Source organism: Cetorhinus maximus, chromosome 11 (assembly GCF_964194155.1).
Source record: "Cetorhinus maximus chromosome 11, sCetMax3.hap1.1, whole genome shotgun sequence".
Lineage (NCBI taxonomy): Eukaryota > Metazoa > Chordata > Chondrichthyes > Lamniformes > Cetorhinidae > Cetorhinus > Cetorhinus maximus.
In genome coordinates this window covers 10,768,562-10,785,898 of record NC_135889.1, presented here as the reverse complement: position 1 = coordinate 10,785,898, position 17,337 = coordinate 10,768,562, and the positions used below count along the sequence as shown (strand labels likewise).

The following is a 17,337-nucleotide window of genomic DNA, read 5'->3' as shown; positions in this document are numbered from 1 at the left end:
CCCTGCTTCCTTATCCCCCTTGATTTTTTTAAAAAGGGGAACAAACAATAAGTTCTCAAATTAAGACAAAATTACCATGGGAAACTTGTCTAGTTTCCCTTTGCACAGCCCCCCTCCCCACAACCACCAATTTAAGAAATGGGAGCTCAATTTGGCTATCTGGCCCATGAAGCCTGCTCCACCATTCAACAAGATCATAGCTAATTTTCCCACTTTAATGCAACCTCCCCTCCCAATTCCATAACATGATGCAAAAATTAGTAGGAATGGACCATTCAGCCCATCGAACCTGCTCCACCACTCAATGCAATCATGGCTGGATCATCTGCCTCAACTCCACTTTCCCACCCACACCCCCATATCCCTCGATTTCCTGAGAGACCAAAATTTTGCCTATCCCAGCCTTAAATGTATTCAATAATGGAGCATCCACAAACCTTTGGGGTAGAGAATTCCAAAGTTTCACAACCCTTTGAGTGAAGAAATATCTCCTCATCTCAGTCCTAAATGATTGACCCCTTGTTCTAGATTCCCACCAATCTTGTGAACCTTTGCTATACCGCTTCCAAGGGAAGTATATCCATCCTTAGCTATGGAAACCAAAACTGCACACTGTACTCCATATGTGATCTCACCAAAACCCTGAACAATTGTAGCAAGACTTCCTTATTCTTTTACACTGTAACTCCTACCGCCTACAGAAAAGGTGTCAGGAAGGGTTGCGCATGAGCATTCACTGCACACTACAGCATGCAACAGTCGGCTTTGTGTAGTTGTGTCTGAGTTCATTGGCATCTTGTATTTATTAAATGGACTAATAGCTGTCTTAAAATAAAACAATCGTTTTAAACCAATAGAATCCCCAAATATTCTGTTCCTGGGTTAACAGAATTGGCTTTATTTGGATAATGCAGATATCACTCTCTCCCAATCCAAATTGAATGCCCTCCATGATCTCACCGCTCCCAATCTCTGTGACCTCCTCTAGTTTTACAATCTTCCGAGATCTTTGTGCTCCCCCAATCTGGTCTCTTGCGCATCCCTGATTTTCACCACTCTACCATTGGCAGATGTGCCTTGAACTGTCTAGGCTCCAAGCAGCGTAAACTTAAAGGTAAATGTAAAGTGCAGAGGTTTCTTAGCACTTCAATCATCACCTTTCGGTGCTGATAAAGTCGTACGTAGGAGAACACTGCTGGGTCCCCTTCCATCCTCATTGCTTCCCCTCACCTGCTCCCTTTCATCCCGTTCCTCCCTCTCACCTTTTTCCTCCCATGCACTATGCCATATATTTACATGGTTATAAAAGTTTTCAGGAGTTTTGAAAATCATTTCAAACTTTATTAAAATGTTAAAAGTTGTTCCAAGAGGTCCATTAAACACTGCTCACCTCTCTATCCCCCACTGAACTTATGGCTGTTTGATGTTCCTGTTAGTTTTGCTCAATGCTGCCATCCTATTGAATCCCTCCATGTGTGTACTAAGGTATATAGGATGGTGTTACATCACTTTAATCACCAAGATTTAGAAATGGCGTTTGAGGAGATGATCATCCCCTTTTTAATTCATTCATCCCGAGAAAAAATATCTGTCATTCAAACAAGTGACATTTTACTTGAGCAAAAAACCCTCTGGCAGAATTGAGGTAGTCATTGCTGAACTTCATGTAAACCTGAGGTGTTTAGACTTTTAACACAATCTGTGTTTGTTAGGTATTTCCCTACTTTGTAAAGCATTGCAATATTAATGACGAAGTAAAACATGATTTTACGAGAGGGAAAGAGATACAGGACATGATTTTCCGCTTCTGTGCTCATCAGACCACAGTTTTTCCTTATGGATGGAAAATCTTTGGGTGGGGATGGGGTCTGGCAATGACATAATGCCCACCAGATTATTCTGGGACTCATTCTCCGAATGGGAGGACATACTGAGTGCAGTCCGCACTGCTCAGTGTTTGGACCTCTGTTTCTCATTGGCAAGACGTGGTCATTGAAAGCAAATGTGAGCTTGGCTAATTTACTGATAACACTAAAGCAAGGAGAGTCATAGAGACAGAGGGAGCAGGAAAAGTGTTGAAGAAGGATTTAGATTGGCTTTGTACCAAGATAGACAATTAAATTCAGCATTGATAATTGTAAAAGTTTTGAGCTTTAGCTGAGAAAAATGTAAAATAGCCAAATCTGAGAAATTATATTTCCGCCTTTATTCTGAAGCCCTGAATACCCTTACCTAACTAAAATGTAACAATCGAGATTATCAATTGACAGCCCCCTCCACAACCTCAACAGCCTTTTGGAGAGAGTTCAAGATTTCCAGTGCCCTTTGTGTGAAGAAATTATTCCTGACATCGCTCCCCTGAATAGTCCAGCTCTAATTGTAAAGTTATACTACTTGCTATATGGGCTCACTAACCAAAATAAATAGTTTCTTTCTATCTGCCCTCTGAAATCCTTTAATCATAAATACCTAAATTAGATTACCCCTCAATCTTCCTTACTCAAGGGAACACAAGCCTAGTCCATGCAACCTGCCCTCATGCTTAAACCCTTTTAGCTCTGGTATTGTTCTGATTCTAGTTATAATCTAATGGCTTTTGTACTAAGGAATTTCATCCAAATGCTTTGACTAACCTGTTATGAATAATGGACAGAGGAATGTCTATACCCCAGAGATGCAACATTACTATTGTCTCTCTTTTTCCTTTACTGTACAATATTAACTTGGCTCAGTGGTAGCATTTATACCTGAGTCAGAGGCTTGTGAGGTCAAGTCCCACTCCAGGATTTGAGAACATAAGCTATGGTAACATTTCGGTGATTTGGTGAGGTAATAATGCTGCATTGCCAGACCTGCCAACTGCTCGGTGAAATATTAAACTGAGACGTACCCCCACCCCGCATCCTCAGGTATCTGCATGTTCAAGATGTAAAAGACCCTGTAGCACCAGTTGAAAATCATCATTCATCTCATTTCTGTTTGTGGACTATAGTTGCATACAAGACTGCATGTTGCGTTCAGTTGTGCCAAGATTGTCCAAGCTGCCTGTCATTGTGATCGTCCATCTCATTTTCTCTTTGTGGCATCTTGCTTGTACTATGTCCTGTTGTGTTCACCTGCATCTAGGTTGTCCAAGCTTCCTGTCATTGTGGGCTATATATGTATGTGCTTTGAAGGTTTGAGACCACAAATAAACTTTCAATCCACCTGCCCAATAACTTGCTGATATTTCACATTGCTAATGCTAATGATTTTGGTGTACTGATTTAGGATTTTCCCAGCAATAAGGAAATTGGAAGAAAAACAGCCACGTCCTAACATTTAGGCTTACAAGTTTCAAGAAACAAAACAGCAAGCTGGAACAGGACTGGAGTGCTCAGATCTCAGAGTCTCACAAATTTCTCATGGGCTGTAATTTGGATGCCTCAGCCCATGTGGCAACAGTGATTGCGCTCTGAAAAGTAACTCATAGCATGTGAAATGCTTTGGAGTGTCCTAGGTAGATCTAAGTTCTTTCTATCACTTCTATTCGTTCAAACAATTGCAGGCTGGTAAATTAGGTACAGGTGAACGCTCGATCAATGGTTCGCAAAGCTTTTGGCTGAAGGATCCCTTTTCAAATGGATTAAAAATCATGGATCCCCAGCAAAATTATAATGCCATATAATACTCATAACGCGAAAGTGCTGTAAGTAAAACATGTTTTAATAATGCTTCTAAGAAACAGGTTTTTACTTACAGATATAAGTAAGATTGGCGTGTTTGCTTCTCATTGCAGATTCTGTCTATCCTTGGTAGGAGCAAGAGCACTGGAGGAGTGGAACGAGGAGAAAGCACTAGATGCAAGGAGAGAGCAGAATCAAAGGGGAAGTACAGCCCTTGGTCAAGGCTGAAGCATGTGGAGAGCACAGCATAAAAAAGCAGTATCATGGGGATGGCAAGAGCATGGAGAAAGCTATAGCCTGCAGACAGCAGAATTCCAGGTCACCAGGAGGAGCATAGGAGTGGGAGGCAATGGAGAACAGCATGCCTTCAACCACTGTTCACTTGTTTACTCTTGTGTACATCACCCTGGGCAGTCACCCACATTGCCCACTCATGGGCCAGCCCTGAGTCGCAGACACTGGCAGGCCTCTGTGGACTCCTAGGGGTCAACGGACCGCAGTTTGAGAACCATTGTGTTAAATTTACCTGTGTTTCCTCTAGAAGGCATCAACATAAGTAATGGACCAGTGTTCCAGATGTAATATCCATCACTGTAGCCAAAACACAATAACTGTTTAATTGCTGTTGAATTGGTAATTATAGGATGATGTGAATAACTGTTTCTTTTATTCATTTACAGGATGTGGGCATCACTGGTTAGGCCAGCATTTTTGCCCATCCCTAATTGCCCTTGAGAAGGTGGTGGTGAGCTGCCTTCTTGAACCGCTGCAGTCCCTGCAAAGCAGGTACACCCACAGTGCTTTTAGGGAGGGAGTTCCAGGATTTTGACCCAGCAACAGTGAAGGAATGGCGACATATTTGCAAGTCAGGATGATGCGTGGCTTGGAGGGGAACTTGCAGGTGGTGTGTTCCCATGTATCTGCTGCCCTTGTCCTTCTAGATGGTAGCGGTTGTGGGTTTGGAAGGTGCTGTCTAAGGAGCCTTGTTGTGTCTCTGCAGTGCATCTTATAGATGGTACACACTGCTGCCACTGTTAGTCAGTGGTGGAGAGAGTGAATGTTTGTAGAAGGGGTACCAATCAAGCATGCTGCTCTGTCCTGGATGGTGTGGAGCTTCTTGAGTGTTGTTGAAGCTGCACTCATCCAGGCAAGTGGAGAGTATTCCATCACACTCCAGACTTGTGCCTTGTAGATGGTGGACAGGCTTTGGGGAGTCAGGAGGTGAGTTACTTGCCGCAAGATTCCTAGCCTCTGACCTGCTCTTGTAGCCACAGTATTTATCTGGCTAGTCCAGTTCAGTTTCTGGTCAATGGTAACCCCCAGGATGTCAAGTTCTGGTTCTAATTAACTCCTGAGACAACAGTTCAATATATTATGTAATTAATCAAAAGTCCATGTGAACTTAATTAAACATTACATTAACAGACAGTTTAACAAGTCTATCAGACCAATTCTGACACAGGCAATAAATAAGTACTTGACTGCATACTTACACTTGGGACACTTGGCTAAGTTTGGATTCTTCTCCTGTTCTCCCCAAGTGACAGAAAGCAAGAGCTCTCTCCCTTTATAGACATTCATTGCTTATGATCATAGTGATCACAAATGATCACTCTGTGACTTTTCCTAATCGCTTAAGTTATTAAGTTTTAGCTTGTGACATTTAGATCATTGAGTTTGACTTTATTCCTAAATTACAGCAGTAACTACACGTCAAAAGTACTTCACTGACTGTAAAGCACTTTGAGACATCCTGAAGTCATGACAGGTTCTAGATAAAAGCAAGTCTTCTTTTTCTATTTTCTTTATGTTATTGAACAGCTTTCTGAACACACACACACCCACCCACCCAAAGGAATCTTTCCCTTATCAAATCTCATTCCATTGTCTAAAATTATAATCGTTTACAGCAGTAGTCAACTCTCTTTCAAACAAAATACCTTCCTGCATGATTGATGAAGTAAGCTATTTGAACTAAGGAATTTGTGCTTTCCAATTTTATCAAGTTGTTTTAGTTTGAGTTTAGGAGCTTCAGAAGGCTACATGCAGAAGCGCACATCGCCTTCTTAGGCAAGCTAAGCTTAGTCATATTGCTACACTTTACCCTAACAATAATTCTTGTATTAGCCACTCTGTATTGGTAAAAAGTTACACAAGTGTATATATATTCTTCGGCAATAACAAATGGTCAATGATGGGAATGCTGTGTAACACGAATGTGACTGGACTTGATGAAATAGCTAAGTTTTTGTGAAGGTGTTTATCTTTGAATACAAAGTGTGCACTCTCAGACTTTTTCTTTTCATTGTCATTGAGCATCCTGATGTCTTTGTGGCCAACTGCCAGGAGGTAGACTCTGGCAATGTAAAAACAACAGCTTCTCAGTCTGGGTTTTCCCTCTCCCTTTCAGAAGGCTGTTGCAGTCACTGCCTAGTACAGCTTGCTGGCACAGATCAGATTAGGACTTGTACCAGTAGCCTCCTATTCACCACCTGCCTGCATCAGAGCTACAGTAAGCACTATTATACAACGCTGCAGTCAGTGACATATATTACCCACACAACAACAAAAGCAACACTGATGGTCAAGGACTAACTCACTAGTTTAGAGTTGTTAAATTTAATGGATGGCTACATTGTTAGATGTGCCATCTATTGGATGAGACATTAAACTGTATCCCCTCTTAGGTGTAATAAAAAGATCCATGGCACTATTTCAAAGAACAGCTGGGAGTTCTGCCTTGTCTGCTGACCAATATTTGTCCCTCCATCAACACCAAAAAACAGATTATCTATTTGTGGGATCTCACCGTGAACAAATTTTGCTGCCACACTTCCTACAATACAAGTGTGACTACAATTAACAGATGTACTTCATTGGCTGTAAAGTGCCTTGGGACATCCTGAGGTTGGGAAAAGTGTGATACAAGTGCAAGTTTTTATTTCTTGGGAGCTTCAGCAGTTCTGTTCTTCCCGTTAATTTAGTTCCAATGTTCACTGGGCTCAGTAAGTACTCTACCTGTCATCAATGCTGATGTGGGACATTTCACAATCCATCACTCCCAAGAGGAAAGTGGCACTCGCAGTTTGTCATCTTGGCAAATGGCCTGTAATTTTCCAGTCATCTAACGTTCAATTGTTCTGTGTTTGACTATGTGAGTCTGTTTATTATTGATGCTCACTGTGCTTGATTGGTTAAGCCTGGGTGTGGACTCAGAGTAAACAAAGCTGGAGAAAGAGCTAAAGCATGGAGTAAACATTTTAAAGCACTGTCAATAAAACCTGTTACACACATAGAAATGAGTGTAATCTATTCATAGATCAAAGATATAAAATATACAATTGAAATTAAACTAAATATTTATTGATCATCAATGGCTGAGTGGTGCATTAAGCAGCACAATGTGGTACTAAGGCTCAGTTTCAACATGTATGTGCTAATCAGCAAAAAAAAACCAGTCTGGAATAAAGATTGCAGTTTGATGCTTTATTCATTTATAAATTCAGATGTGGATAATCCCTCTGGGGAGAATGGTCATGGCTGACAAGGGATCATGCAAGTTCCCATCCAGGCCACACACCATCCTGACTTGGAAATATATCGCTGTTTCTTCAGTCGCTGGGTCAAAATCCTGCAACACCCTCCCTAACAGCACTGTGGGTGGACTTACAACACATGGACTGCAGCGGTTCAAGAAGGCAGCTCACCATCACCTTCTTAAGGGCATTTAGAGATGGGCAATAAATGCTGGCCTAGCCAGCAATGCCCACATCCTGAGAAAGAACGAAAAAAATGTGGTTAGTCTTTGTATGCTGCCAATGGTCTTTCTATAGAGTTTCCAGGGGAGTAGAGGCAAGCAAAAAAGTGTCTGTTTGAGGCTTCTTGCCCATGGGTCGCATTACCCTGGTCAAAGAGCAATGTCTCCATACGCATTCATACATGAATGGGAGGAACACCCACCTGGTCCTCCAAGATGTCCTTTACCTGGAAGGCAAAAGGAGTAAATGTGATGTGAGGAAAATGTTTTCACCCAGATGGTGGTTGGAGTCTGGAACAAACTTCCAGAAAGGAGGGTGGAGGCAAGTTCAATCGAGGTATTCAAAAGGGAATTGGATTGCTATCTGTAAGGAGAGAATGTGTAAGGTTATGGGGATAAGGCAGGGGAGTGGGGCTAGGTGGAATGCTCTTTCAGAGAGCCAGTGCAGACTCGATGGGCCGAATTGCCTCCTTCTGCACTGTAAAGATACTGTGATAATGTGATAGGTGGGGATGTCTAGATGGAGGCCAGGTGAAGGGCTTAGCACTTGCCTGCTGGCTTTCAGATGCAGGGAAAACTGTAAAGGATGTGTGCACTTAATGTATCACTTCAATTTGTTCACACATCCACTGAGGCGTCGATGATACAGGCAGGCAATCCTGCCTTGGTAATGGCTTTCATCCAGATGAGAAGGAGGGCCTATTGCAGTTTGGTTCAGGGCCAGGAGGATCAAGGGCCTGAGTAGCAAGAGGCAGCAGGACTTCTAAAAGGTCAAGAGGCTGGCAAACATGGACCACTGCAATGGCGAGCATTGGTCCAACCATGGGTGTATCACAGGCGATGCTCTTATCTAAAGGTGAGCGCAAGGTGATGCCAGAGGCACCCTCGAATGTCCCGGGATGTGGTTGCTCACATTTGCCAGCTTCTCCAGTACGAGTTTTGGACACAAGGACTCTGTAGGAATAATGTGGAGCTCCTGGCTTGAAATGGGCAAATATCCGTCCTGGTACTGTTTAAATATGGTGCCAGAACCTTCGACCCCGTGAGCTAATGACAGGGCAGATAACTTCCTGCCCGACCCGCCACGAGATTTGCAAAGCTCCTTGTGGATGCATAATTAATGAGCCGAAAAGCAAAAGATCGCACACGTTCATCCACCCCGCTGCCCAGTGGGAATCATGCCAACATGCCCGCCTGCCACCAGATTAAGTCTCCAGAATAGAAAATTCTGCCCTATGTCTTTAACTATTTACATTACACTTCTGGAACTCCCTTTTTTAAAGCTACAGCTTCTACCCAACTCCAACTCCTAGTCCTCCCCAAGTCACAGTCCTGGGGAATTCAATCTCCCGCAGTATTCTCTGCACTTAGGGAAGAGAGCTGGGAGACATGAGGGGTTTCTTGTGCATCAGGTAGGACAGCACCATCTACAGAATGGGACTGCACTTTAGCATCACTGCTGTCAGCATTGCTGGCAAACAGAGTGTCGATTGCAGGATGACAGAACTGCAATGACAATGAAGGCTTTTCATTATAAGGCAGATCCAAAAGAGAAAACGGGAGAGAATTGACCTTTGAAACCTCTGGGACTAGAAGAGAAGAACTCAGGACAACCTGAGGAACTTCTTGTGCCCTTGAATGACTCTGGGAAGAAGCTTCAGAAGAGGAATGATCTTCAACTCCGGGAAAGACTGTCACAGCTATATAATCATCCACTGCTGTATCAAAGACTGAAAAGGCATTGAAGATCTGAGATTTCAATGAACTTAAACGACAATGGAAAATACGACCAACTTCTTGCAAAACTGTCAAGAAGAGATGATTTCCCAATGATATTTCTGGAGGACCACCTGCTTTCTGTAGACTGTGGTAAGAGAGCCACATTTCTCTCTTTATGAGGCTCCTCCACTATGGGCAATGAGAAGAATTGCTGAAAATATGGAGACAAGCAAGGCAGCTGTCTTGCTTCTTCTGTAATGAGACAAATTTCCTGTAGACAATCAACTCGGGGACAAGCTTGCTGTACAGGATTCTGCAACTTCAGAAGTGCTAAAGATTCTGCCACAGCTTCTGTGCTGACATCCAGCTCTGAAGGGAAGAAGATTTTCCACTGGGCTGTAGTATGGGTGTCAGTTGACTTTCACCCTTGGAAGGTACCAGCCTTCTAACAGTGTGATCCTCTGTGGACTCTAACCTGGACAGGCAAAGCATTCTCTATGGAAGGCTCTTCATGAACAACAGAAGGTAATGCATTAGTACATTCAGTGGAATTAAGACCTGAATGCTGCTCAGCGACTAAAAGCACAGCTGATTCTTCTAAAAAGGCGATAGAGACTTCATTAGGTGCATCCATTAACAGGAAAGATGAATCATTCTCTAGGACTCAGTGCTGCAAGGGATTCTTCCTCATCACTCTCTAGGCAGAGCCAATTCAGGTCCAGTAGGTCTTCATGGGTATGGTCACCATCTGCTGCAGTGCCTTTTGTAATCCACCACCTCTGGCCTTAATTCATGAAGAACTGAGAGATTCATAACTTCCATGTCTGCCCTGGGTCTAGCGGATGGTGTTTCTGTGAAGGAAAGGAACTTACTGCTGAGCATATAAACTTCCTCAGCTCCTGAAGGCTGAATTCCTACTGCTATTAAATTAAGGTTGAAGAGTGTTGCATGAAAGGCAGTGAGTCATTCAAATGATGATCATCTGGTTTTTCTAAGATTCCTAGGACAATGCCAACATCGCCACTTATTGGGGATGTACATTGATTGTGAAGAACATAGAGAATTGATGATCAATCGCCCCTTGTACCTAAGATGAACAATAATCCTGCCTCTGCTTGGAAGGTCTATGCCTCCTAGACCTCGTAACTTGATGTCTGATGGATAAAGGGTCATTGGCTGAAGCCATTTGAGGTCATCAGCTAATATGTCAACAGGAGCGCCAGTACCGATTTTAAAAGTACTATCAAAGCCTTGAACTTGGGCTGTAACTGAGCAGTAGTCTGGATTAAGACTATCTACTTCCCCTAGAAACTCTGTCATTTTTTTTTTGACTTTCCCTTTCTTGGAAGGAATGTGTTTCATCAATACTTTCTGGTCTTCAACTTCAGTTAAAATGACTGGATTTGCAGAAATGCTTGAAATGTCCAGTTTTGCCACACTGGAAGCAATCTGTGCCCACTGCTGGGCAGACTTGGCATTTATGTTGGGTTTTCATGCTACAATGCGAGAATCTCAACATGGCTGCCGATGCAGAGTTTCCTGCCCTTTTGCATGGTTTTATGGGCTTTCTTATTGGCGGGGCCACAGCCCGTAAGGCTATTCAACCCATGGGGTCATGTGAAGCCTCAGAGCCATCCCGAATTATAGCCCAATTTGACGTTTGGAGTTGGGGCGCATCACGCACTGAACTGCCTGTTCAATAACAGGGCTCCATGTGGATTAAGAAAGATATCAAAGTCTTTAAGAATGGACTCAAATTCCACGGTGGACACCTGCCTTAAGAGAACGTTGTCTACTACCTGGACCAACTTCATAAAGAAAGGAACTAACTTGAAGCTTTGGCTCTTTTTCATGAAGACCTGATGCTGCGTTTCCATAACTAGACTCATAGATATTTACAGCACAGAAGGAGGCCATTCGGCCCATCGTATCCGCGCCGATCAACAAAGATCTGACTATACTAATCCCATTTTCCAGCACTTGGCCCATAGCCCTGGAGGCTATGGCAATGCAAATGAATATCTGAATACTTCTTAAATGTTACAAGAGTTTCTGACTCAACCATCCTTTTAGGCAGTGAGTTCCAGACTCCCAACACCATCTGGGTGAAAAAGTTTCTGCTCAACTCCCCTCTTAGCCTTCTACCTTCTACCTTAAATCTATGCCCCCTGGTTATTGATCCCTCTACTAATGGAAAAAGTAACTTCCTATCCACCCTATCTATGCCCCTCATAATCTTATACACCTCTATCAGGTCCCCTCTGAAACTTCACTGCTCCAAGGAAAACAACCCCAGCCTATCCAATCTTTCCTCATAGCTCAGACCCTCCAGCCTAGGCAGCATCCTGGTAAAACTCCCATTGCTGGCCTCTAGACAGTCAAACGGATGGGTCAAGGGCAGGGATTGCTCACCAGGTACGATCATCGTTACCTCTCTCCAGTGTGCCTCCTTCATCCACTGAATTTTTTTTACAAGTTGCTTTCAAAGTTTTCTTCGCTCTGTGGTTCCTCCGATAAGACCAATGTGTTTTATACATTGATGTATGATAAATGATGATTCACGTCCGCTACTATGTTCTATGGTGGGTCCTTCTGCCTTGGGCTCTAGGCGTGGGACTTGATTCTTAGACAGACTGTAGACATACTCCAATTTCTGCTTAACGCTTGTTTATTAGTACTACATCTAAACAAGTTACAAAGTAGGCATGATTCCAATCTCTTTCTCCTGAATCTAACACATAGTACATCATCATCTATATCATATATTAGCATAACCCGTCTGTTAACCCTTTATACTACAATCTTGATCTTTTTTATAACTACTCTAAATCTAAATGATGATCACTACCTGTATCATTAAAATGCTGATCTCCCACTGATACCCTTTCTACTTACGCTACTTCATTCCCTGAAACTGTTCTACCTCTTGTTGACCTTGTTACATTTTAAAGATGGGAAGGAACCTCTCTCCATTTTAAAGGTGGGGAAGTGATCCCTCTCCATTTTAAATGTGGGGAGTGGACCCCTCCATTTTAAATCTTTACATTTTGCCCTTGTTGAGAACAGGTTTAAGGTTTCAGTCAAGAAATATAGGTGAGATGTGCAGAACAACTTTTTTGTGCAGTAAGTCTAATGACCTGGAGCTCACAACCTGTAAGACTAGTAGAAGCAGAGATGATCAATGATTTCAAAAGGAAATTTGACTGACAAATAGTAGGAATAAACTTGCAGGACTACGGGGACACGGTGGGGGAATGGGAGTGACTGTTGTTCTACAGAAAGCCGGCATGTACTTGATAGGCTGAATGGTCTCTTTCTTTGCTGCAATGACTCAATGACAGAGGTCATTGGGCACATCTTAGTTCCTGTTCCAAAATGAATTAACAGTTCACACACCACCCCGCTCCCCCTCATCACGTCCTAACTATAAGTCATTTATCTGAATCTTAGATAAATCTCTTATAGCCTTCTTAACTTAAATGTTTGAGGTTTGATTGTTAAAAGTGTTCAAGATTAAGATTTAGAAACAATAACGGAATTCATTTAAATTCTTATGTTTAATATTTTAGTTCTTATGTTGAGAGGCAGTCCAAGAACTCTGACTCTCGTAATCCTTGTTTGTTTGATATTTTGAGGCCTTAATATGATGACTAGAGCATGCCTTTTTAGGAATGTGAATTTTGCAACATTACAGACAAAGGCTGCAGTTTTGTAACTGTTGCCCATATTTTTTTTTTAAATATATTCATTCATGGGATATGGACTTCACTGGAAGAGCCAGCATTTATTGCCCATCACTCGTTGCCCTTGAGAAGGTGGTGGTGAGCTGCCTTCTTGAACCGCTACAGACAATGTGTTGTGGGTACACCCACAGTGCTGTTAGTGAGGGAGTTCCAGGACTTTCACCCAGCAACAGTGAAGGAACGGCAATATATTTCCAAGTCAAGATAGTTAGTAACTTGGAGGGGAACTTCCAGATGGTGGTGTTCCCATCTATCTGCAGCCCTTGTCCTTCTAGATGGTAGTGGTCGTGGGTTTGAAAGATGCTGTCTAAGGAGCCTTGGTGAATTCCTGCAGTGTATCTTGTAGATGTACACCGTGCTGCTACTGTGTGTCGGTGGTGGAGGGAGTGAATGTTTGTGGATAGGGTGCCAATCAAGTGGACTGCTTTGTCCTGGATGGTGTCAAGCTTCTTGAGTGTTTGGGAGCTGCACTCATCCAGGCAAGTGGGGAGTATTCCATCACACACCTGACTTGTGCCTTGTAGATGGTGGAGAGGCTTGGGGAGTCAGGAGATGAGCTACTTGTCACAGGATTCCTAGCCTCTGACTTGCTCTTGTAGCCACAGTATTTATATGGCTAGTCCAGTTCAGTTTCTGGTCAATGGTAGCCCCCAGGATGTTGAGAGTGGGGGAATTCAGTGATGGTAATGCCATTAAACATCAAGGGGCGATGGTTAGATTCTCTCTTGTTGGAGATGGTCATTGACTTGCATTTGTATGGTGCGAATGTTCCTTTCCACTTGTCAGCCCAAGTCTGGATATTATCCAGGTCTTGCTGCAATTGGACATGGACTGCTTTGAAATTGAAACTAGGCAGCTTGACCCTGATTAGTCAAGGCATTGCCCTGATTAATTCCTCAGGTTCTGTGCTGCCAAATGACTATAAGAGACTAAGTTCTCTTTTTAAGCTTGGCTAATCCAAATACTGATGCCTTTTGTGCAATGTCGGGAACATAATCAGGCCTTAGGACATGTTAAGAGGACCAGATACTGAAAGTGCATATAAGGTTATAACACCTATTGAATAATGGGCATAATTGAGTAATGCAGTTAGAAGCGGTGTAACAAGGGTAAAATCCTATAGTTATATGTTGGGAGATAAGGATGGAAAGCATCTGGAAAGTTGAGTTGAAACAGCTGTAATATGCATATTCTGCTTTTCTATTTTTACTGTCAAAGTGAATAACCTCACACTTCCCCACATTTTAGATTATCTGCCAATTTGTGGTGCTGTTGGTGTAGTCATAACGGCATTGGGCTAGTAACCTGGAGGCCCAGACTAATGATCTGGGTACATGGGTTAAAATCCTACAGTGGTGGAATTTAAATTCAATTCAATTTCACTTTATTATTCATATAGATGTGACCTCACACTGTAATTTTTTAAAAATAAAATGCTATTTCTAAAATGTTAAAACCGAACAAAGACCTTTAAAATGGCTGAACCCATGTCTGTCAGTGACCCCCGAATAAAAGAAGCCACTTGGCAGTTTCAGGAAAACTCGCACCTCGTTGTCACTGAGGAGCGACTAACAACCACTTGTGGACTGCATAGCCCAAATTCAAAGAGAACTATACAAAGGCCATCTGCATTTAATAATCCAGGCTGGACAACAGGAGATGGATTGTTTGCAAAGACAAAGGCCTCATAACGTTCCTTTCAATTTCTAATAGCTGAGACATTTAACTGTCATTGGAATCCAGGCGATGGATACACATCCTTTGTCAAAGACTATCAGAACCTCCATTACTCTTTCCCACTACCATTAACACTCCCTTTGTCTTGTGTCCATGACATCTTTGTCAATCTCTTTGTAGCTGTCACCTATCCCTGACCTTCTATCTTGTTCCACCTGCTCCACCCCGCCACCCCCCTCCTAAACAGTATAAAATCCATGACATCACATTTCTACTTCTCTTTAGCTCTAAAGAAAACTCATATAGACTTGAAATGTTAACTCTGTTTCTCTCTCCACAGATGCTGCCGGACCTGCTGAATTTTACCAGCGTTTTCTGTTTTTTATTTCAAATTACCAGCATCCACAGTATTTTGCTTTTATCTTAATACTTCATCGGACTTTGATTCTGGATTCTGGAACTCATGTGAACCAACATTTATTTTTTTCTGTGGTCACTGTACTATAAAATCATCTTCTTTTCTCAAACCCTCTCTTTACTGGCTGAGTGTGGGGACAACATTGCTACCATCCTTTTGCATTTTGAGCATGTGCAAATAAACTAACCCTTTGAGTTCATCCTATCTTGAGTTTGCTGTGGGGTTATTCATAGAAAATTGCATCACACATAAACCGAGGCGTTGGGAAATACGCCACCACTTATAAAGAAGGAAACAAATCAAAGCACCTTTCTGTTTATGAATGCGTAGTGAGAGGAGAAATTAGTGTTTTTAAATTAATCCCCCTCCTGTCCATAACACCAAAATTCATTTCAGGTAGCATTGCTCATTTGTTAAAAAATTACATTCAAATGAATACCAACAAAAAAAAAAGTTACCCCATCACAACGATTTAAATTTACTTAAATATGTATTAAAAAACTATTCCAATGCATTAAAATAATCAGTCAATGGGTCCCACACAGAGTGCATATCCTCTTCCAAACACCTAACTCCTGTTAAAGGTTCTCATACAGAAGGGCAAAAACAAGTTCAGGAACTGATTTGTCCTGTGACTGAGGGACTGAAGTCTTTTCCCTGAACACAACGCACAAGGTTTAATTTCATTTGCAACTCCTCAGCAAATGAAGCAGTCTGTATCCATATGCAGCAGGACCTGGACATTGTTCAACTTTGCACTCATAAGTGACAAATATCTTTCATACCACACAAGTGCCAGGCAATGATAATTTCCAACAAGAGAAAATCCAACCATTTCCCCTGGACATGCAACAACTCACCAAGGCTTCTTCTGCAGCACCTTCCAAACCTGCAACCCCTACTGCCTAGAAGAAAGTTGGCATGGAAACGCCACGGTCGGCAAGTGCCCCTCCCTTACACACCATTCTGACGTGAACATAGAAATTGGTTTCTTGAGCTTCATTGTTGCCAACTAAAAATCCTGAAACTCCCTACCCAACAGCACTCTGGGTGTAACTAAAACCCACAGGGGCAGCAATGGTTCAAGAAGGTGGTTCCTCACCCTGATGGCAACAAATGCCCAGGAATGAATTAAAATAAAAGACACAGTCCCTCCGTCACGGCAACCCGAGACCATGAGGGGGCGCGCGCAGTCCTCCAATGGTCCAGCTGGTTTGCCAGGTCGCCAAATGATGACGTTCAAGGCATTGAGTAGGAGAGGATGAGACGGACGGTCTGTGGTTGATGACGATATGTAAGGGGAAGGCGGCTGGTTGTTAAGATCTGTTCAGGGCCCGGGCGGCAGCGGGGCAGAGCTGAGCTGCTGGCGGAGCAGTGGTTGTGTTAGTTGGGACCGGCCAGGCCTTGCTCTGCTCCGTTTGGGAGTTGCCGGTCGGTAAGTTCGTTTGACGGTGGATGCGGCGGCCGCCGCCGGGGTTGAGAGTTGAAGCGGGGGAGGGAGGAGGAGGAGGAGTCCTTTTAACCGCTTTGCCCCTTCCCTCTATCTCAATCTTTTATTGTTACCCGCATATTAATCTTCAGTTCTTGTGATCACCCTTCTCTTCATCACTTTCAACCACCTCCCTCTGCTTCATTTTGTTCCACTTTAAATTTATGATCACTATTGCTCATGGTATTAATGCTGTAGATTTATACATTTGGGCTGGTGAGCAATGTCTTCTACATGTTTTTACTAATGTGTGCTATTTAGACCCTGGCTGCTCTCCCACATTCGTCCTCCGTCAACTAGGGCTCATTCAAAACTCTGCTACCCGTGTCCTGGAGCCACATAGGGATTTGAAAACAAGGGTGAAAATTTCAAGAATCGAGGCTTTGCTTGACCTGGAACTAATATAGGTCTGGGAGGACGTAGGGAAACAGGACTTGGTACGAGTTAAGTCATGGGACACAGAGTAGAATGTGGGAGAGCAGCCACGGTCTCATAATGACCAAAGGACATGTTTGTGAAAACTTGTAGAAGACCATGCTCACCATCCCAACTGTGTAAATACCTCTGTGGCCTCTCCCCTCCCTTTCTTTAATATCCTTCAGCCCCACAACCCTCCCTGACATTTACGCTCCTCTAATTCTGACCTCTTGAGCATCCTCCATTTTAATTGCTCTACCATTGGTGGCTGTGCCTTCAGTTGCCTTGGTCCTAACCTCTGGAATTCCCTCCCAACACTTCTCAGTCTTTCTAAGCTTGCATTCTTCCTTTAAGGCACACTTTGACCAAACTTTTGGCCATCTGACCTAATATCTCCTTACGTGGCTCGGTGTCATACTTCATTTTATAATAGCCTGGCGAAGTGCCTTGGG

General features: G+C 42.9%; 1 protein-coding gene across 3 annotated transcripts in view; it reads left to right on the top strand.

The window, feature by feature from the left end:
- The first annotated feature begins 16,258 nt into the window (after positions 1-16,258).
- trak2 (trafficking protein, kinesin binding 2) overlaps positions 16,259-17,337 on the top strand; it is a 76,179-nt gene continuing 75,100 nt past the window's right edge. Inside the window, exon 1 of one of the 3 annotated variants that reach the window (XM_078551527.1) lies at positions 16,259-16,414. The gene's annotated coding sequence lies outside the window, so the exon portion shown is untranslated. The remainder of the gene's footprint in view (positions 16,415-17,337) is intronic. The other 2 variants (XM_078551525.1, XM_078551528.1) reach the window with 2 other exon arrangements.